Source organism: Malurus melanocephalus, unplaced genomic scaffold (assembly GCF_030028575.1).
Source record: "Malurus melanocephalus ecotype Western Australia unplaced genomic scaffold, MMel_1.1 scaffold_101, whole genome shotgun sequence".
NCBI lineage: Eukaryota > Metazoa > Chordata > Aves > Passeriformes > Maluridae > Malurus > Malurus melanocephalus.
In genome coordinates this window covers 643,210-665,241 of record NW_026623333.1, presented here as the reverse complement: position 1 = coordinate 665,241, position 22,032 = coordinate 643,210, and the positions used below count along the sequence as shown (strand labels likewise).

Genomic DNA, 22,032 nt, shown 5'->3' with positions numbered 1-22,032 from the left:
AGTGGTATTTTTCCTCTAGCAGTATATTCAGGGAGCTTGTTGTTTCCCAAGATTCTGATATGTGAGGTATGAATTTAGTGGGTTTATGGGATTTGGTTTGGTTTTTTGCCAACTTTGAAATTGAAAGGAAATAATATGTTGAGATTGGAGTGGTAAATAGAGGTTTTCAAACCTGGAAGTTTGAAGGAAGGAAGGAAGCTGAAGTCTTATGCTGTTTGATGCACTTGAAGACATATGGGTGGTAAAATTATTGCATGGCACTGATTATGTCGATTCAGAGCTGTTCCCCAAGAGTTTTTGTTCATTTTTGAAGGAAGTGGAGTATTAGATTTCTGTCAAGATACATGTTGAGGGTTTGGTTATCCACAGCTTTGTACTTTCTCACGTGAAGCTTACCCTGTTCCTAAGGTTTTTCCACGATCTACAACGGCTTGGGTTTTAGACAATGGCATACTAACATATTTGGCATGTCATAAATAGGACAGCAGCAAAATAAAGATACTTAATTTTACTGAAGACAGCAGTACCTTATACAGTAAAAGGGAACTTTGGGAAGTGTACCATTACTGGATTGCTGTTCTGTAATGCGTGTAGCAAGGTGAGCACAGTTATCTGGTTTAAAAGAACTGATGTTGATATGTCATGCCAGGCATCAATCTGATCATTTTATATTGTTATTGAATCACAGAATGGTGTGCATTGCTAGGGACCTTAAAGTAGATCCCATTCTAACCCCTTCCTTGGGCAGGGATGCTGCCCACGAGAGCAGGCTGCTCAGGGCCCCRTCCATCCTGGCCTTGAACACTTCCAGGGATGTGACAATTGCTGCCTGGATTTKGTGCTTTAAATAGTAATATTATACATTACCTAAGCTTTTCCCCAAAGCAGCTCATCATGCAGCAATGGAATTCAAATTATTTTCTGYGCTTTAATACAGTCTCTTATTGCACACAGCCCTATGATATAGTCCTCTATACAAAGTTCTGTCTTAAAGACAGAGCAATTCCCGCTACACCCACTGGATATTTAAATTCACTTTTTSTAGTCTGGGAGCAAAACCTCTAATGATTTGGCACAGGGGCAGCTTTTCAGAGTGCTGTCCACATTTCATTCCTGTTATCATTGACCAAACGTGCTCCCCTGGTACTGCCTGTGCTGGCAAAATGAGTTGGTGCATCCTGCTAACAGACTCCTGAAAACKAGAGGCCCCCTGCACACAGAGTTAAATTCATCAAAGTCAGCTTCTTTCCCTCAACCTTTGTGCTCCAATCTGCCTTGCCTGTGAGAAGGTTCAGCTTCTTTAATCCCAAAGGTGTCTGGCAGCCAGTAATGCCCTTGGACCTAACCATTCACTCAGGTCTCAAACTCTTTGATTGTAGAATGTGATTTGACTGGGTGAATTTAAGAAGTTTTAGTGCAAGATAGATTGTGTGTCCCAGGGAATCTGCCTCCATAACAATACACCTGGCAAAGGCAATTAGGTGAATAAGATGGAAAGTCGACAAATTTCCAAGTGTTTTGTTGTGCTCTACAGCACCCATGTCTCTTCTACCTTCCAGCATGCCAGGAATGTGTGACAAATTTGGCAAAGATAAGGCAATATTGTTGTTTTCACCTCTCTGCCTTCCTGCAGTACTTCTTTCCTTTGATGCTATAATGAAGATTTTATCCACATTGATATTAATTCAAAATAGAAATAAATCAGTTGCTATATTCCTTATTCAGCCCAGGGGTCTGAGAATGTAACTTGAATGACTCCTGCAAGTTGTGTTAGAGTCCTGCGACTTTCTCTGTCATAGTATTTAAAAGACAAGTGATTTGCATTTAATAAAAGGTTTTCTTATCCAAGCCCATGGTTGTGCTTGACCCCTCAGGTGTTTGTTTAAAAAGTTATTAGCATGCTTAACTCTGATGTCACTCAGATGAATGTCTCATTACCATGCAAATGGAGTTGGCGTTTTTCTGAGGTTAATTGTTACAAAGCAACAGAGTGATATTTCCATTGTCATTTACAGCCACCATAGTCCAGCAGCCTAAAACTCAACTACATGGAGTTGTCTGGGGAAAACAACCCGATTGTAAGCAGTGGTTTGGACTCAGTTGTGTGTAGCAGCAGCACCGTTCTGCTCTTGAAATGCAGCCCTTAGTCAAACTAATCTCTGGCCATGCTTTACACCAAGGTCTGCTGACTTGCAGCCAGAGGGCAAATCTAGTTTAGAAGCTGGTAAATGGTGYTATGCTGTGAGCATGGAAATCCCTTGGAGCCTCAGTCAGCAGTAGTGGTTAATTTACTGCAGACCACCTAGGCTATCTCCTTAGCAAACTGTGTTTTCACATTTCACAAAGTGCTCTGGAGGTTTAATGGAATTCTTCAGAGCACAAAATAGAATTGGAGACCACTCTTTAGGAAATTTTACCCTGGGATTCATTTAAAAATGCACATTAAGTTCTTTGAACAGGTCAGAATGTTTCTTTCTGGGATCATTTGACAAGGTTTGAGGTGCTGCCACCTGATTGCCCGTAATGGTATCTCAAAAACATTGTAACAGCTTTAAATACTGGACCCCTTACTTTATTGGGGACGATGGGGAGAGGTGTATCTTTGGATTTTTGTGGCAGATATCTARRAAWGTTTGCAGTGATAGAAATTATCTGCTTTTACTTTGCTATGTTTCTCAAAAAGGTGGAAAAAAGAGAATCTCATTGTATGCCTTGCCATACAGTACACTGCCATGAAAGCCTCAGGACTTTTTCACTCTCAAGAAAAGACTTTAATTTAACAGCACATTTAGTTCAAAGTATTGTTCTTTCTCTTGCACAACATCTCACATTTATTACGCACCCAGTAGAACAACAACCAGGGAAGTGTGATGGCAGTGTATGTGCCATTGGAATAACTGATGCAAATTGAAAGCACATAAATGGGAAATAAATCAACGCATTTGTGATTCCTTTTCATTAGATGCATTGCTGAAGAGAGACTTTTTCTCATTTTGCCTGAAGTACATTAGATTTAGGTCCCTGTGTTTTAGCAGGTAGTTATGTATCAACCCACAGCCAAAAAAAGTGAACATTTCCAGCAAAGCAGGGTGAGCCAAATCCCGGTCCAGTTGAAATGAGTGGAATTCTGTTTTAATGGGGATGGGGAGGTGGTCAGGATCACACTTGCTGTACTCCTCCTGACAAAAATATTCACAAGGAGATCCCTGTTTGTCTAGATAGGCACACTCCAACATGGGTGCCCTGCACCTATGCTTCCTTTTGTACTGTGCTCTGTCCAAATATGATATATGGGCCATTTTCCACTGCTGAGGTAGCTAAAGGCAGGATATCTCATGCACCTAAAATGGTRCTGGGTACTGGTGCCCACTTTGGAGAGAGATGTTGTGATGGCCAGCTGGGAGAGCAGAGCAAAGGGAGCTGCCACCACTCTCTATTTCACAAAGCAGGCTTCCCAAAAGATCGTTTCACTATTAATTTTATTTTGCTTTTAATTTCTTCCCCCCCCCCCCCCATTTTAGTGGTCTCAACAATTTAGTTCTATCTCTTCATTCTTCAGAGACGATTAACCAAAGTGGCATCTTGAGATGAGGTCTTGTTTTTATCTCTCCAGCAGGATGCAGATGGAGACAGTGTGTCTTGGAAATGTTGCCTGATGCAGTTCCATTTAGTGTAACCTCAGTTAGGTTCCCCTAGGGCAGAGCAACAACTTTCAGCATGTATTCCAGAAAGTAACTAGCTGACAATATTTAATTAATGAAARCAAGTTAAAAAAACCCCAAACATATATATTAATGCAAACAACTCTCCTTGARACAGTATGACTTTTAGTTTTGATTTATTAGTTTTCATGTTTACAGTTTTACAGTTGTCAACAAAATGTGAAATTTTGACAAAAATATATGTTTTTGTGCTTAAGGTGATATTTTTTACGGCAMGTTTGGGCTTGTGGTGACATGTATTTATTTAAAAGAGTATTTATTACTCAGAAATAAAGCTCTGAAAATGCAGGTTTCAATTGAAGCCACTGACAGATCGTCAAGGACAGTAAGGGTGCCGATAAAAATTCATCCGGCTATTTTGGTCGCTCTGATATGCCAGCATCACTTGATTAATATAATCTCCTCCCCTCCCCCAGCGCCGTTCTCTTGGGTAGGTTAAAAAATGATCTCCTTTCTATTTCTACATTCTAATTAGGTGGTAATCATATGCTGCTCTGATTGAAATGAAAATCAGCCATCATGCCACTGTCATCTTGCTGAAGTCGAGGAAAGAAATGCTTTTCTACTGGCACAAAATTAAAATTATTTACTTGCTCTGTGTAGCTGCTCTCTCACCGGGCTCAGAGAGATTCAGTGCTGTCCCCAAAGCCCAAATCTAACTATCATCCCAATAGACAAGTCATTTTCTGAAATGATAAGGCAGCTGCCAAGGCACCAATGCTTTTTTTATCCATTCTTCAGGCTGCTGTTCAGTTAGAAGGTTGATAAAGCGAAGCGGACAAAGCCTGTCTTTGTTACACRTAACACTTTATTAACTTCAAAAGGTTTTGGTATTTTTGTTAGGGCTATTGAGCAACAGGCAGGAAGGATTGCTCTTGGGCAGAACTGTTAGAGCTCATGATGGCTGGGAATGTCCTGCTCCGATATCCTGTGGGATGGCTTCTGAGATACTCATTTGTGACCATAATGAAACTGAGAGGAAGAAGATTGGAGACATGGCTTTCTGTCAACCTTTCCCTCTAAAATTTGTGGAGGATCAAAGAAATCCAGGCACAGTGTAGATGTTTTGGCTGAACACATCTTTGTAAAGGTTTATCTAACCTTCGTGTATTGCATCAAAAACACCTTCAGTAACTCTGCTGCAGCTAATGAGTGTCACTAATATAAGACAGAACTCTGTGTGGGTTCTTTCATGTTTACACCAGTAAACTATAATAATTGAAATTTGTTAAAGAATGTATTATTTTTCTCCTTACAATTTAATAGCAGTTGTGATAACAGGAGCCTGGATAGCTTGAAATTCTACAGGCATGTAGCTAAATTAACAAAATTGTCTCTACTTCAGGGCTGAGATTGTCTTGTTTCTTTGATTTATATTTTTCTTTGTGAATTCTGGATGTTTGGAGGGGCCTTAATACTGTAGTGAGCCGTGTGAAAAAAATGCTTAAAAATAAGAAGAAACAGTGGCTTTATTTCCTTTCTTGTTACTTCTTGAATGACAAAAAAAGATAGGATAGGATCTTTTTATTTCTGTACTGACTTTCAGCCAGAAATCTGATMATTTCAACTGGCTCCTCAAATCAAYACARATGCAGAAGAGGTCCAGCCTTTGTTTTGGAAAGATTCAGTTATTGTCACTGCCCTTTTGGAGACTTTCAATCAACTGGTATGCCTCACCCTGTATTTGTGTGGGAATAAATAAATGAGGAATAACAATCCATGTWGCTCAAGTGAGATTCATGGATAAAATACATCATGAGTAATGKAGAAATTGCCGTTACAATCTTCGTTTTGCTTCTGAGCTCTTCACWTTAGTAAAGCTGTTGTGATTTTTGTTTTGCTCTACATTGTGTTGGAGTGAACTGTGTCAGTGGATTACAGCTGGGTCTTAGCAGGAAGTGCTCTGGGATGGGGGAATGGGAAGGAGGCAGTGGAGAAGGTTTTCCTTCTGTTYTGTACAGGTATTCTGTTTCCAATAAACTCACATGGCTGTTTTGCTTCTGGAAAGCTGCCACTTTGGTTCAATTTAAATTCAGTCCTCTTGTCTAYAATTTTTCCCAAAGCAGAATCTCCACTGTGGATTGTGAGGGTGAAATAATACTAAAATACAAAAAAATACATTAGGTGAATCTCATRCTGGAGCAAACATTAGATCACCCTACGAAGAACCAAACTGGTGTGAAAGAGCTAACACCAAACAGAATATTTTGTTAAGTTTTATTCTGTTTTCCAATCTAAGATCTGGTCTACTCCTACCATCATTTCTGATACCACATCAGCCATCAACAGTAGGTCACAATCAAATGTATACAGAAGGAAACCCACATGGATCCTTGTAGCCAGAGTGCATTTCCTGTGAGGAGCAGAATGAGTTTATTGCTGCTAGGTTTCAGCATCTTGACATATAGTTTGAGATAKATGATTCTGACATTTAATAGGTTAGATTATATTGGCCACATACTTCATAGGTTCTGTATCCTACTGTATTCCTGGGAAAGTGAAAAATGGGTCTGTCTATTACGTATGAAATGACAGAACGGATGAGAAGAGCACTGTGGATGTGGGGAGCATTGACAATGAGGACCTGTGTAAATGTGGGAATGACTGGCAGGCTTCCAAGATAAAATACCTGAAAATTCATACAGAACAACTGGCTTAAATTCAAATGTGAGCACAGTTTAAGGGTGCAAATCACCTTCCTACTTAGGCCTCAGGATGGATTATGGGATTATTTCATTTATTTGGGATTAATGWAAAAATGAAAAATAAATTAGGTGAGGTATGAAATTCTTCACTTCCACAGGAATTGTAAACAATGCTTGCTGGGAAGAGTTTATGAACAAACACCACACAGAAACTTATTCAGGTTTCTCCTTACTTCTAACCTGATCTCTCATGAGTTAAAAAAAAAAAAGGTAACTTTTACAAATATAGACTTTTTGAAGCTACTAAGTCTAAAGAGAATTAATTTCTTGAAGCCTTATTTTCTTTTTACCTACATAAAAAAGGAAAGGGATGAATATACTTTGGGACTAGTAAAAGAAGTGGAAAACAACCAGTGGTTAGATGATAAATACTGGCTGGGGGTGAAAGCAAAATTAAGTAGCTTTTAAAGCAATATAATTTTATAGTTGAAATGGAAGTTTCCATGGCACAGAGCACAGCTTTGACTTGCAGTTATGCCTTGTAAATAACAAGGTCAGTATTGCCACGTCTCTCATTTCTGTCTGCCTTTATACTGATTCAGGAGCACGTTTTCATCCAGAAGTAAATTTACATTTACCACAAGTGAATTGGATGCTTTTCATAGCCAGGAATATTGAACTTCTCTGAGCTAGTATATTTGTCTCATCTTTGCTATCAGACCGAAGATGCCACCTGGAAGGACAGTTCCCTGTTCTTTAGTACTTCAGGCTGTAAAGAAATACTAAGAACCAGCTGCTATATCTTCATCTGCATACTCAATGCACAATAAATCCAGGGGAACAGGTGTCTTTCTGAATTCTCCCCCTTGCAAGAAACTAGGGACTTTCAGGAATGCATCTCTAAATTTCTTGGATTTGATTATGTGCAAGGAAGGGATTTTTCAGGTTCCACATTCTTTTCTGGTTTCCTCTATGCAGCTTTTCCACACACTTAAAAGCCACTGTGCATTTAAGGTTCAACCCAGCTACATATTTTCAGGTTGGGGGAAGGGTTTTATATATGGTTTTGATCCTCTTCTGCTGGAAATGAAACCTTTCATTTAAAGTCCCTTTGGGTTTTGTGATMCAAAAGGTTAGAAAGCCTTAGTATGCTATTTGCATATTGATAGTCTTATACTTTAGCTGAGATAGTGATGGATTGCTTTATAGATAAAATGAAGTCTATATGAATAATTTCATTTATTCTTTTTGCTTTCACTTTTTTTTTTTAAAAAAGGGCATGTCAAATGTCTTCTCTTTGTGGAAACAAGTCTTTGAACTTGCGCTGTTGCTTTTTGTTCTGGAGTGGGTGCTCAAACCTGCTCTGAAACAAACTTATCACAACACTTTGACTCCCCTGAATTCAATCCTGATGCCTKTTGGATGATAACCTCTTCCCTGTGGACATTTAAACAAACATCTCCCTTTGGAGCTGCATATAATAATATATGATCTGTATGATGATAACCTCCTAATGGGAAATGTTTTGGAAGGGACAATAGAAATTAAGTGCTTTAGTCCTGCTGACTGTGTTCCCTGTTAAAATCTCTCCCTACAGACATCACATAAAGTTAATTAATATTTACAAAGCATATATGTTTCCCTTCAGACAGCTGAGGTACCCCTATCCTTGATCTTTGTTGGATTCTATGAACTTTGATACAGTGTTATATAGCATGGGTGCAATATCTCATTAAGATGCATACTTAGATTTGTAGAATATCCTAGGCCTTTTTTATCCAGTGTGATTTTTATGGAGCATATCATATGAGATTTTTGCTTGTGTGTGTATGCTCATCGGATGGGGTCTGAGTCTTCTTGGAAGTTTGGGGAATGCCTGGCATGCTGTTGGCACTGAAACACTTATTATTAAGGTGGAGTTGTGTTTATAAGAAATTGCTGTGCTGCAAATAATCAAAGATAGTCGCATTTCAAAGCTCTGAGTGTAAATCCAAATGGTAAACTTCTGTAGACTAACACTAGTCCTCAAAGCCCTCTTAAACTTTRCCAGAGATGGAATTTTTGCAGTGAAGGAATTTTTGCATTACGGTTGCTAACAACGAAGTGCAGGCATAAGTATTCCTAATCATGGAATCACAGAATGCTGAGTGGGAAGGAATTGTTGAGTCCAACTAGGGTAGCAGTGTTAGTGTTTGAAAAAGTGTAGAAAAGCTTGAATTAGCCCCCATGTTGAAAGCACAAGCATTTGCAGAAAATACAGTTGTTTATTTATTATAAGCACTTGTGGTAGTATGAGTGTGGTGCTTCAGTTTCTGCAGTGCTCACTTTGAGACAGAGATGTGTTTGAGGGACAGTCCCCTGATGTGCAATTTATAGCCATGGTACTACAAAAATAAATTTAGCTTGTATGATGCCTCCAAATAGCAGAAGCTGAGAAGGAAATAAGCAACTGTAAATTTTTTCCAAGACTATTAAGACAGTAAAGCATTTCTTATAGGCATATAATGCCACATATAAATACTACTTCAATGTGAAATTTCCCAGTGAACTGGGATTTCCAGCTAAATGATGAGTAACTTGTTTTATTCATGATTTATGGTCACCTTCTAGGTTGTGCATGTTGGGAAAAGGGATCCTACTGCTGTCCAAAGATCATGGAGTGGGGCAGATGCCTAGCTGTGGATAGCCATAGAGATCCTGCATGGTTTTCCCCTCTGGCCAGGACTGGGAATAAGCAGGAGCAAGGAGGCTGACACTTTGTCTTACCCAAAGTATTGACAGAACTTTAGAAATGAAGTGCTGAGAAGCTGTTTGATCGAGATTTTTAGTTCCCAGGTATCTTAGTTGAAAGGGAGAGCTGCAGTAGACCTTGTAAGKGCACTGTTAACCAGTGGGTTTTCTGAAGTGTGCTGCTGGAAAAAGTTGATTTTAGATGTCCAACATACCCAGAGCAGTCACATGGAGTGAAAAGGAACTGTCAATACAAAAATCTGGCAGGTTCCACTATGCCTWGCTCTCCCTATTTTGTACTTTCTTCCCCTTTGCAGTTTCTTTCTTTCAGCCATCTGTGTTCAGCCCCCTGCATGAGTGGTGAACTTGTCTATTTATATTCTGCTCTATTGCCTGGGCATTTAACTGAGTGCTTTGGATCAGGAGGTGGAAAACAAAGGCTGTACCTGCACTCTGGGCCTATCTCGTGTGCTGCAGCTGTTGTTTTTAGGTAGGGATTTCARGTCCAGCTGCTCCTTATTGACCCTGTGGGGAAGTGGCAGGTTGAATCAATTATTTGACATKCACATTCTCTGTTGGCACAATTCTCCAGATCCTTAAAATGGCACAAATKATGATACTTGCTAGTGAAGAAAGAATGTTACAATTGGGTATGGCAATTAATACGCAATTAAGAAGGCATTCTTTTTTCCTTCCAAGTATTTTTTTCCAGCTATTTTTAGATTTCAATTGACTGAATAGTTGAAGAATTCCTTTCGGAAAGGAGGATGGGAGTCGTATTTTTTCCCGCATTAGCTTTGATTTTTTCCTCCTGCAGGGACAGTAAGGAGCAGAGACAGCTGTTATTTAAAACAAAATTGAACACGAAATGCCATCAAACCATTTACTATCTCTGAACTATAACGCAGCAGTTCTGTTCTAATGATGTATTGTTTTTTATTATGTACTGCATTGCCGTTCAAACTTAAATTTGTTTAGAAAAGTAATGAGATTTAAAGGTAAATGGAGTGCATACCTGGAAGCAATCTATATCTAAGGTATTTTGGTAATTTCCTCACTGCCCAAAGCAGTGACATTGCCCAGCGGGATGCAAGGTGGGAGGGGTTGAAGGGCGCTGGGCTGTGCATGGGTTGAGATGTCAGCATTATCTAAAATGACAACATCTGAGAGGGAAAGAACAGAACAGAGCAGTCACAGCCCCTTTTGGCCCGTGGCCGCTCTGCTGAGGCTCCAACACGGTGTCAATTTGTGCCAGCGCCTGCAGCGCTTTTTGTGACCGTGACACGTTGTCACTTTGGAGCTGGATCCAGACACTCAGGGCCACCAAACAGCCCCAGTTCAGCTGCTCTGCCCCCTCACCTGCGCTGTGTTTGACCTCGTGATGTGCAAGCAATAAAGGCTCTACATTTTATAATAGTCTCCAGAGCTGTCATGTCCCAGTTTTCAGCTAGATTAATTAGCACCCGTGTGAATAATTCCATACGCAGTCATTTGGAGCTGTTAATTTTCTTCCAGATTATTTTCTTCTAAATGCTCTAGAAAGTGGTTTGGAAGAAATAATTCAGTGGTTAATGAAAATATCTATGCATGTGAAGCCCTAGATGGTGTATATTTTATAAAGCTTTGTCAAATGAAAATATATGACAAGTATAAGGTTTTGCTGGCTGGGTGGCCTCTGTGGGCTTTTGCTAAAAGAGGTCAAATTGGTTYTGTGAACTTAAAACCACAACTGTACTAATTAAGGTGATAGAAAAATGTTAGGAAGTGCAATATAATTATTCACAGAACTGGGTCATAATTTCTTTTTCAGTTAGTTTTTGAGCACGTTGCCACACCGCAGTGCTTTCCATTAATAATKAAGACATTTTGGAGAAATAGTATTAGCAGTTGGTTGACTGTAGTTAATTGATATATTGTATTCCAGCACATTCTGTCAGGGACTGCTGTGAATGGCTTAAAGGCTTCTAGGGAGAAATAAAGCCAAGATAACCAAGGARAAGTTGTTTAACTTAATAGTTCTCAGGCTCTGCATGCCCTGATTCAAGGAGGCAAATTACCAAAATACGTAGAGAATTTTGATTTAGAAAATAATAGTTTAATAAATGTTGTCTGTGGGAATATCACGTCAGCCCTTGTAGGAGTAGGATAACACAGTGAGGCTCCAGAGGGTTTTAAAACCTGAGTGACTAAACAACATAAATCCATTTACTTACAGATTTAATCTAGGCATCTTTGTCAAAAATTGGAGTAATGAATTGACAAGGAGTTTAAGGAATGAACCCTGTATGTAACTGAGGCATGCTAATTACTGTCTTCCCCTCTCCCCAAATTAACAGAGTTTCAAATCAATGCATCTTTGTTTTCAGAGTGAGAACTAGAGAAGAGAGGCAGAGTGAAGCCCTGGAGAGGAGTTAGCAAGTCCTTCACCTTCAGGTCACCAATTCCAATCCAGACCATTTTGTCCATGTTTCAGAGCTTCCTTTGCACTAGTCTGGCCCCTGTCGAAGGAAATGTAGACCATGGCTTTGGTTCCAATCACAGCTGAGATGACTCAGTTGTACTGGTGGATATTATGCATTTAAAGAGTCTTATTCTGCAGTCACAGCATCCAGCTGGAGGTTTTACTTTTCTGTCCAGAGTCGCTACGATGAGGCACAAAACAGCAGCCTCTGGTGTGGATAGTTTGAAATGTTCAGGTAYGTAAGAAGGAATTTCTTCTCAGATGTGCTTATTGCAGGAAATGGAAAGTGAGTACTTCAAAAGAACTGAGTTATTTGATCACAGAACATTTTATTGTACAGATCATTGCATCAAATAGGCTGAACTGAGATAGAGTTCTTAGTTACTTTTTTTTTTTGTTGTGTGTATAATTAGATCTACAGAGCTGCTTCCTCAGCTGGTGTCAGGCTGCTTAGCTCTATTTAAGTCAATTTGCATCAGTTCAGAAGCTGGACCCTGGTATTTATGGAACCAGTGACTGTATTACACCAGAGTAACACCCGGCCAAGTTCTGTACCCTGAGGAAATTTAGGCCAAGATGTGTAAAGTCAGAAAAATGGTACTGTGCACTTCTGAGTAATGTTGGGCTATTCTCAACCTTCAGCACTTTTATTTGGCACTTTTTAGCACTTACAGCTATTGGATACAGCAGTAAAGAACTGCCGTGGTGTTTTGGGTATGAACTTGAAATTTGGAGGAAAACTTGTGGTGGGGGATTGTGGTCTTTGTAGTCTGCGCAGATATGGAAAAGTTTTACACTTGAAAAATATAGATATTCTTCATATTCAAGCTTCCAGATTTTTGTTTTAAAATGTGATGCAAAAATAGCAACTTTCAATGCCATCCACATTTTAAGTTTGAGGTCAGTGTTATCCTGATGCTTCCTACAGTGCTACCCTGATGCTGAAAATGCAGGCATCCCCAAAAGAGTAGCACTCTCTGTATCAGTAAAGTTRTTTTAATACAGTTAATCTTTCAAATTGTTCTCAAGCTGTTCATGGTTATTTTTAGCTCTSTAGGCCTTGGAATGCCCAATTTCTTGCACTCTGCTTTTATGTTCATCATTGCCAGAAACAGGGTTAACAGATGCATTAAAAATACAGTAGAAAATGCCAATGTCTGTTCTAGTGATTAATAAAGTTACAGTCATTCAACTCAACTCCTGCTTTGAAAAGATGCTTTTCCTCACACTAATTATTTCTGTATTGCCCTTATTTGYATCACAAGCATTTCACATCACAGGCATTTTGCTGTTCTTCATCTTAAGAAATCCTTGCTCATGCATGAATCTGGGCAGCTGGATGCCACTAATGGGCCAGCCAGTGCTACCCAGTGGTCTGTAATCAGCATTCTGTTGCCACACATTAACATCACACTGCATGCCTAAAACGACTAAGAAATTTGATTTGTGAAGCAACAGCTGATTAGGGATGATTAACAAAAAGACTAGAGGGTCATGAATGTTGTGTAACACTGAGTCTCGTCCTTTCAGAATCCAGCCTAAAATGGCATATCTGCTATGTCAGTGTAAGCAAAAATAGATGAACCATTATTCAGATGTTTTTGTAATTAATCATTTCTCAAAGGCTGTTTAAAACCAAACACATTTAATAGCATTTAAATGAAAAGCAAGATGGAAATTGTCATAAAACCATGAAAAAGAAAATACATCTATTTTAGACAGAACATTCCAATTCATTTTCCTGCAGTGTCAATGGAATACGAGATGCCATGATAAATATATAAAAATGTTGCTAAATCTACTTTAAATGCCTTGGTAGATACAAGAATCTTTCACACATTGAGGCTGATTCGAAGACTGTAAAAAGAAGCAGTTCATTTTGGATGAGAGTGAGATACACTGGGAAACCCTAAATTGTACGAGGCACTCGTGAATGATCACTGAAGAATATAGTCAATGGTTTCAGTGTAACCTTCTTATGCATTCATGAAAACTCCATTTCTTCAGGGTGTTCGAGAAACATCATCTGTACCTCTATGCATGATTATTTCCAGTTTGCAGTTTTGGATGGCAGTGCTTTCCTTCATTTAAAAAAAACCAATAACAACAAAGCCCAGAAAACAAAGCCCACAACACAGAAACCCACAAAAAAAATAACCCCATTAAATCAACCAAACAGAAAATGATGCCAAGAGCCTCTGTGAACCCAACAGTTCCTCTTGCTTATCTTTCATCATTGCTCATCCTGGGGACCTCAGTGTATGTCTCTGTTAATCATGGAATGATTTAGGCTAAAGATYAGCTAAATCCAACTCCCCTGCCCACACCTTCCACTGGACCAGGTGACTCAGAGCTATATCCAACCTGACCTTGAACACTTCCAGAGATGGAGCATCCACAGCTTCTCTGGGAAACCTGTTTCAGTGTCTCACCACCCTCACAGGTTTAGAATTTCTTCTAAACCTACTGTTTCAATTTGAACCTATTCCCCCTGTCACCCCAGGCCCTTGTAAATAATCCCTCTCCATCTTTCTTGCAGGCTCCCTTCCTTCCGGAAGGTCACAATTAGGTCACCCCAAATCCTTCTCTTTTTCCAGGCTGAAAAATCTCAATTCCTCAKCTTTTCCTCATAAAAGAGGTGCTCCAATGCTCTTCTAATGCTACAGATGTCCAAGAGATGAAACAATTCTTTCTGATCTTAYTTTACTTGCTAAAGTGTGATTTTCAGTGGGAAGCACTGATCATCATTGTGCTGTCTGTATTCAGTCGTTGTCAAGGGTAGAAGAATCATTCAACTGGGAAATGCCCTCTGCTGTGAAATTTTCAGTATTCCCCTTATTCCAGATTCTTAGTCATCCAAACATTTGGCTTTTACTGGATGTCAGCAGCAGTTTAGAAAGTGGACAACATGGCATTTCCATGTTTCAGTAGTGCTTAGTACAGATATGGTCTATGTTTGCCAGGAATTATTTTTGAAATTTTTTTTTTTTATTTTGGACAACAGAGGAAGGGATTTGATATAGTCTAGCTTCCCATTTTGGAAAGGTTGGGAAAAAAATAGAATAAAAAAATTTTGTAATACTTATCAAAATATAGAAGAGGTATAGATTACCTGCTTCCTTCTGTCATGCTTTCACTGGTAGTTACCCAAACAAAAAGATTATGTTTGTACTAAAAATTGGGAAGAAAGTAAAATATTAGTTGCTGCACTCTTGGTTACAAAGCACAAAGTGATGTTGATTATAGAGTTGTTGGTGCGCTCCTGGGGTGCCTGTAGGCAGCAAAACYTGATGCAATCACAGGGTACATAAATAGCCTACTAATGTACAAACTGTTTCAGTTCATCACTGTAGTGGACCTTATTAAGATAATTATTTGATTCTTTGTGACTTGACATTCTATTGTGCTATTATGTACATCAATCCAAACTAATGAATGTGTTTTGAGGGGCAATTTTCATCTCTTCTTGCAAAAATGGTTTATTGCAGAAGGCAGCCTTATTAAAGACTTGTCACTTCAGAGATTTGGTGACAATAAATGCTTGGCTGTTCATTTACTGGCAAGTCACGTTTCAGTTAAAAACAAAAGCGATGCAGAAAGTGACGTAAAAAAAATGGGTTGTTAGCTTCGTGTCTTGGCTGGTTCTATTTCTTGTCATTTTGCTTGARTTCAAGTTGGGCTAAAACAGGACATTTTGTTCAACCTGCAGAAGTTCAGGAGGTGCCTGAACATATAAATAAAATGCAGTTCGAGGTTCAAGTGGAAATTTATTCTAGATACAAACCTTTTTTTTTATTTGCCTTACAACTTTGCTAGTAATATTTTTACTAGATTAATCTGCAGTTACCAATTCTAGATGTATATTTGAATGATTAGAGAAATGACAGTGGCATACAGAAAATACTAAGTAGTACAAAGTAATGTAAGTAGTACTAAAATTGCATTATTTCTATGGGTTTTTTTTCCCTTTGAACTTACTTATCTGTGTTTTCTGAGATCAGTGATACCCAATTAGAATCCATAGATTAGCTATATTGCAGCTCTACTTTCAGTGAGAAAATGTCAGTAGAGAGGTCATAGGCTTGTTCACAAAGGAGCACTGATACTCACATTGGATAAAGATTTTTGGGGAGGGAATCAGAGGCCTGCAGTTTGGATGGATTTGGATGAACGCAGATACATGTGTTTTTTGTTGTGCATAGCCTATGGATGATGCTTTGGAGATTTTTAGGTCTGATTATTGCCAAAATACCTACAAATTTTGCTGTGTAAAAGGAAAAAAAAATTTTAATTCATTATGTGCACCGTATGTCAAAAACGTAATATTTAAGAGAAGACAGTAGTAGAAAATCAGATCAAAAGCTATTGCCTGGAATTCACGATGTTAATACCAATTTGTGTCTTTAGAATGAGAGTGGAAGAACACAAGGTATTGTTTATAATTGCAATTATGAGCACAATAAAAATGACAATGGGCAGCCAGTTAAAGGCAGCTCTGGCAATGCGCTCTATGCGACAGCTCCTTGTATTGGCCTGCAGTTGTGATTCCAGAAACATTTCACATTGGGGAACAAATTCAGCAAATAAACACTGGTACATTTGCATGTGGCAAACCAGGAGTGACTGGCAGCTGTTGATAAAGATGCATCACCCTCCGGTTCTGTTCTTCCTCATCAACACAGAGGTGAACTCGGAATGTGCAGAGGATTTATCTCCTCCACAGGGGTTTTCAGTGACAGCACTGTGAGACTGGGCACTCATTTCTTATTTKGTGAAACAGTGAAAAAATTCAAATATTTCCAGTGCTTCAGGGGCTGGTCTTCTGTACAAGCACTTAAAAAGGAAGAAAACAAATACATATTAAAGGGCTCAATAGCTTTTCTTCTGTGTTTTTCCATACCTCCCTCTCCTCTCTTTTCCCTCCATAGAAGTAAGAAACACAGCAGCAGCTTTCTGTCAGTGCTCATGAACATTAATTATGCTATCTCCAGCTTCCAGGACTAGGATATWATGAGGAATGCATTAACAATTTTCGCTTTTTGAAAGTGGTACATTATTAATATGGTTAAGCAGAAGTACAGGGTCAGCAAGTGAGGGAAGTACATATCAGGAGTGTTCTCTTGATTTTGGAATCAATGTTTTATTTCATAAAGCTCTCCTTAATTACTTATGTGCAAGTATATTTGGAATTGTGTATTAGCTACTTGTTTATCTCAGAACTTTGTTTTCTGGTCTAAGCAATGCAAAATCTTACTTGAATTAAAATTAATTCTGGGGAACAAACTGAATTGTTTAGGGCAGAGTTATGAATTAGTGTATTAATTCTTTTTAATTCCAATTATTTTTTTATGAGATACCTTCAACGTTTTGCATCAGTAACACTTGCATTGTAAAAGCTTTAACAAATGTCTTAGTTGTAAATAACCTAAATGCAGCCTCCCTCTTGATGAAATCCTAAATGAAGTCCTCCTGTACTGTCATTATTATGGAAGGACGCTAAAACAAACTGATAGTTATTTTTCCAGGATAATTTATAATTTATTTCACATACTCATTTTTTTAGAAGTGCCACAGAAAATATTTCTAKGAGATGTCAGCTTAAAATCCTGTTTAGAAACTGAGCCTTATCATGAAAAACATTATATTGGGTATGTGTCTTTGAGGTTCATCAGAGATCTCTGTGAGAACACGAAGATGATCTATAATTTAGATATAACAAATCTACTTCTTGTAATAGAAGAGTAGGTTTACCAAATAATGGAAGAAATTGACTTTCACTATGGAATAAAAAGAATAGAATAAAAGTGTATGAATATATGGAAYATATGGTTAATAAGATATGAAATAATAGTTTTGAAAAATATATGGAGACAAAACAAAAATTAAGACCGTTTCTCACCACTGAAACATAATTACACTATCAGTGCTGCTTCCCAGCTCCTGTCAGTGAAGTTTGGAAGCTTTATCACACATGAAGACCTGGCTCTACTCAGGGCAAGTAATTTGACATTTCATGTCTCAGATTATAAAATTTGAATAAAGAGTCCAAGTACTTTTTCGTTTTATAATCTTGTAAGATTTTTCCTTTGAATTCTAACAAGAGACATATTTAGCTGTTCAGGGCCATWCTTGAATAGGGGTTATTAATTTCATCTCATTAATTTTATCTTCCTTAATGAGTTTTCCTAATAAAAAAGTCAGAGTTCAAAAGCAAACCTAGGTTCTACTTTMAGCTAATGAACAACAGAGTAAATTTTAAAATGTGAATTTATAGAGCTTAGCACATTTTCTCTCCTTTTGGTGCTGGTGGTGAACATTAAGAGCATGGTTTTGAGCGAGATCCCCTCAAATCTGAATGCAACACTGACAAATTGGACAACTTGAACTGTAGCAATTTCTGCTCTATTGTAGGAAGCTCTTCATTCTTCCAGACAAGGCATGCAAGGTCTTTTTCACTGTTATGCTAATGTTGAGGAAGATGTTGGCAAATATTTACTTCCTCTTGGTACTTGCATCCCATCAATGTAACAAAAGCTCATAAATGGACAATAGAGTAGAGTCATGAGTGAATTATTCCCTTTCAACAACAAGGATGTCACAATATTTTTATAATTTCCCAAAGGATTACTAAAATGCCCCTTGAGACCTTGACGAAACTGCTGAAGTTTTGGGATAGTTCTCTATCCCTTTTTTTTCTGAATTATTTTAGGAAACAGAGCTTGTAACTTTATCTTGAAAGCAAAGATGAAACTTGCAACTGGATTGTGTAGGGTGGAGGATGTTGTAGTTTCAGTTATTTGTTTAAAAATAATTTATTTTCCTGTGCTGAAAGTCTCTGTGGATCTGAGTGTGTCATATATGTTTTGATAACACTGGAAATTGTCAGTTCTTAGAACATGTGTGTATAGGCAGGATGCTGCAAAAATGGAGTGTGGTTTATTAGCCATAGTTTAGTTGAAATCAATAGCTCTTTCAGTGTTTTTTTCTCACTCTAGTTCTTCCCCAATACATGGACTCTATGGCCTTTTTATTACAATTGTCCAGACTTACATCTCCCTTTTCCTGCAGCTAAAGATGCTTTTTGCATGGGTAGAATGGAAAAGGGTATGCTCTGTGTCTCAGAGCATTCCCTGTTGCTGACGAGGATTGTGCTGTCTTGTGCAGGAAAATCTCCATTTTTCCTAAAGACYGTGGCTGCTGTAGAAGTTTTCCCAAATTGAGCTACACAAAATGAGCATGCAAGCACTTGGAGGATAAGTAAAAGTGTTCCTGCAGTGCCGTCTTTCAACTCTCTTAAAAAGCAATGTGTTAGGTTATCTCATCACGGGATTATTTACTTTAAAATACTCATTTCTTCCCTTGCCAGTTTTTATTTCAGACTTTTATCATCTCCATAATGAAACTAGCATGAACTCTAGAAGAATTTYAGTCCTAGAGAAGTCTCTTAGAGGTTCAGATAGCATTCAGCATCAACACTAATCTAGGTACATTTACTTTGATTTTACTCTGTGTTCATTCTCTTATAAGTTTCAGATGCTTTTTAAAATACTGTCATCATCTTCCAGGATGCAAGAGGTAACATCTATAAAAATACAGTGATTCAGTGACCCAGTAAAACTGACTAAAATTTGAATTTATTACCAGATGTTTTGAAACATTGCCATTAAGTCCCTAAGTTCAGAATGCATGTGGAGCATACAGGTAAGGATTTAACCTATGCTTATATTCGATTTTAAAGTCTTATGCCAAGCACAACTCACACCTGGAAGCCAAAGTCTTGTTAACTTTCAGTGAGAAATCTCAGAAGCTTTCCATGAGAGCTGCTGTCCTGGATGGCTAATCTCTGGAAACGTAGCTGAAGCTCCTAGACAGTGAAGTACTTCTGACATTTTTTTTTACTTCAGTTGGACTCAGATACCTCCTCTTGGAAATACAAACACTCCTGAGCTGCCAAGACTGTGCCTCAGAGTAATTGTTGCCGTATGGCCACTGTCACTTCCAGTCTAGGGTTGCTTCCACCAATATCATTCTATGATGTTGCTATGATGTTGTTGGCTGGCTTTTGGGCACCATGCCAAGCAGAAAAATCAATGTGCCCTTGAGCAAAATGACAGCACTATGACTTTAGAAGGTCACTGATCATCTTTTTGGCACCTGGCATTTATATATTAAATGGGGAAACCTTCAGAATGACATTTCAGGTAATGAAAACTAAACCAGTGTGAGGCCTGGTACATACCCATACAGAGYTGAACTGATGCCAAAGCACATCAGTGCTTTGCTGTGGGATCTGTGACATTTAAAACTATCAGAGTCAGAAATTCAGCTCTTTCCACTAAGAACAAGTTGGAAATTTTGTGGCACTCTAAAGGCTTATTTTTTTCCAAATCTTTGAAATTACATTGGGGTTTAATAAGTGCTTTTACTGAAGTGGTTTTGTCTTACAGAGCAGGTTTTGTGGTGCCAGGTACACATTACTCAGCTGGGRCTATTTGGCTATTTGGTCATGGTTGAGTGCTGTGGGGCGACAGAGAGCTGGTAAAATTGCCCTGTTTTTCCCTGSTTCCATTAGCAGATAGGTCTGGACTAATGGATGTGACTGGATCATGGATGGTCTTGGAGGTGTCCTGGTGTAAATCTGCTGTGTCAAGTTTGTGTGCAGATTACCTACAGCCCAATTCCACTACTGGAACAATCAAGATTGTTTATATGAAGCAACRCATTCAAATATATTCTGTTTTAAGACTAAAGACCCTCTGAAGCAGTATATTGCATCTTCTTGTGCATAACAGTGAAATGGGACTGGAGATTTGGCTTAAACAAAACAACAGCTCATTGAGCTATATCTAAAAACTTTCTTATTGTTAMACTGTCTTTTCAGCAGAATACATGCTAAATATTTGACAGCTGATACACATTTTAATTAACTACAGTGTACTTCCATCATGCTCTGTCTCTTCCAGGTTTCTTGATTCAGTTTCCTGAATTGCAGAGGCATCCATCTATTTTTAATGGTTTAAAACCATCTGTTTTTTTTAATCGAGTCTCACTATAGTCAATTAAAGTGTGTATAGAAGTGGAGATTCCCACATACATACATTCTCACAGTGAAGCACTTAYTTTATTTGTTCTTTGTTTCCAAAGCAAGAATTTTAATCAATATGTTTATTATTAGGGAGGCTTAAGCTTAAGGAGAAATCCAATTAAATTATGTTCTCTTCACTGAGAAAGCATTTATCATTTGGTGCTGCAGCTATCCAGGATGCTGGAAAATTATGACTTTTGGCAGATGTACAAGAAGCACATTGAAAGATGAAAGAATTCCATGGGATGCTCMCAGTCCACTTAATACCTGTGTGCCCATAAATCAGTGGTACAAGGTAAACATTAAGCTGCAAACTCCGTGAGACTCTTGTGGATCATCTAATATAGTTCTGATAAACTGTTTAGTTCTCTGTTGTAAGCAGATCTCTCTCCTAGGYTGTCATTCAAGCTCCTCAAGTTTTAAGAAGAAAGAAAATAAAAAGTTTTTTTCCTAAATTGGGTTGCTCAGAGAATTGACCTCTCAGGATTGCTAGGCACATACAGAGCAGCTTGCAGGAATAAATCTCTTGCCTTTATGAATCCATGGAGCACTTGTCTCTTTTTCTCAGCAGGATCAAGCCCTTCAGGCAGACAGCCTTTTACATCTCTTTAACTCTTTCTTCTCTAATTTTGTACTGAAATCCATCACTCTGCAGTGCTCCTTTAAGCTTTGATGAAGCCATCTGCTGAATGGGTTTCACTGGGGAGAGAAAACTGTGTGTGCATAGATGGATAAACATTTTTTAAAGTTTCTACAGTTTTCCTTATGTTTTGTATTAGATATGGATTGATTCTCTTTTAGGAGTTAGAAGAAATGATAGAACGTAATGCTTAAGCTGTCTGTGCCCCACTGCCTGCACTAAAGTAAAAAAAAAAATTGCTTTGCAAGTCTTTGCAAATATGCTCCTAACTTTGAGATGTGTTTGTCAAATATTTGGATTATGCCTTTGTATACTCTCTGTGCTTCCAAACTGATGGTTTCTACATGTTTGGCATAGMAGGAAGGATTTGATTGATTTGTGATGTAGCTGTCATACAGATCTGCACAGAGTAACTGATTCTCTAGCATTTAACACCAGTTCAAAAGTGTTAACATGCAAAATAGAATACAAAGTTATGTTTTTTTAGTGAATGCTTTGTTAGAGAAATGTTCACTGTCTTTAACAGTACCAGTAGAAGTGGCATTATGGAAGCTACTTTTGGAGCTACATCACCTATAGCTTGTCTTAGCACTCTGTGAGTTTAATGTCTGCACTAAGAGTTCCTATGTCAAAATGTGACCATCTCCAGTGTTTTGCTGTAAACAATCTGTCAGAAGCTGTTTCTTTTTCTTTTTGAGGTTTTGTGCCAAAGCTTTATGTTTTAGTGCACCTGAATACCTGTGAGACTG

The 22,032-nt window shown here is 38.3% G+C and overlaps 1 protein-coding gene across 1 annotated transcript in view; it reads left to right on the top strand.

The window, feature by feature from the left end:
* Window positions 1-22,032, top strand: part of MACROD2 (mono-ADP ribosylhydrolase 2) — an 809,981-nt gene that overhangs the window by 586,427 nt on the left and 201,522 nt on the right. The gene's annotated exons all lie outside the window — the stretch shown is intronic.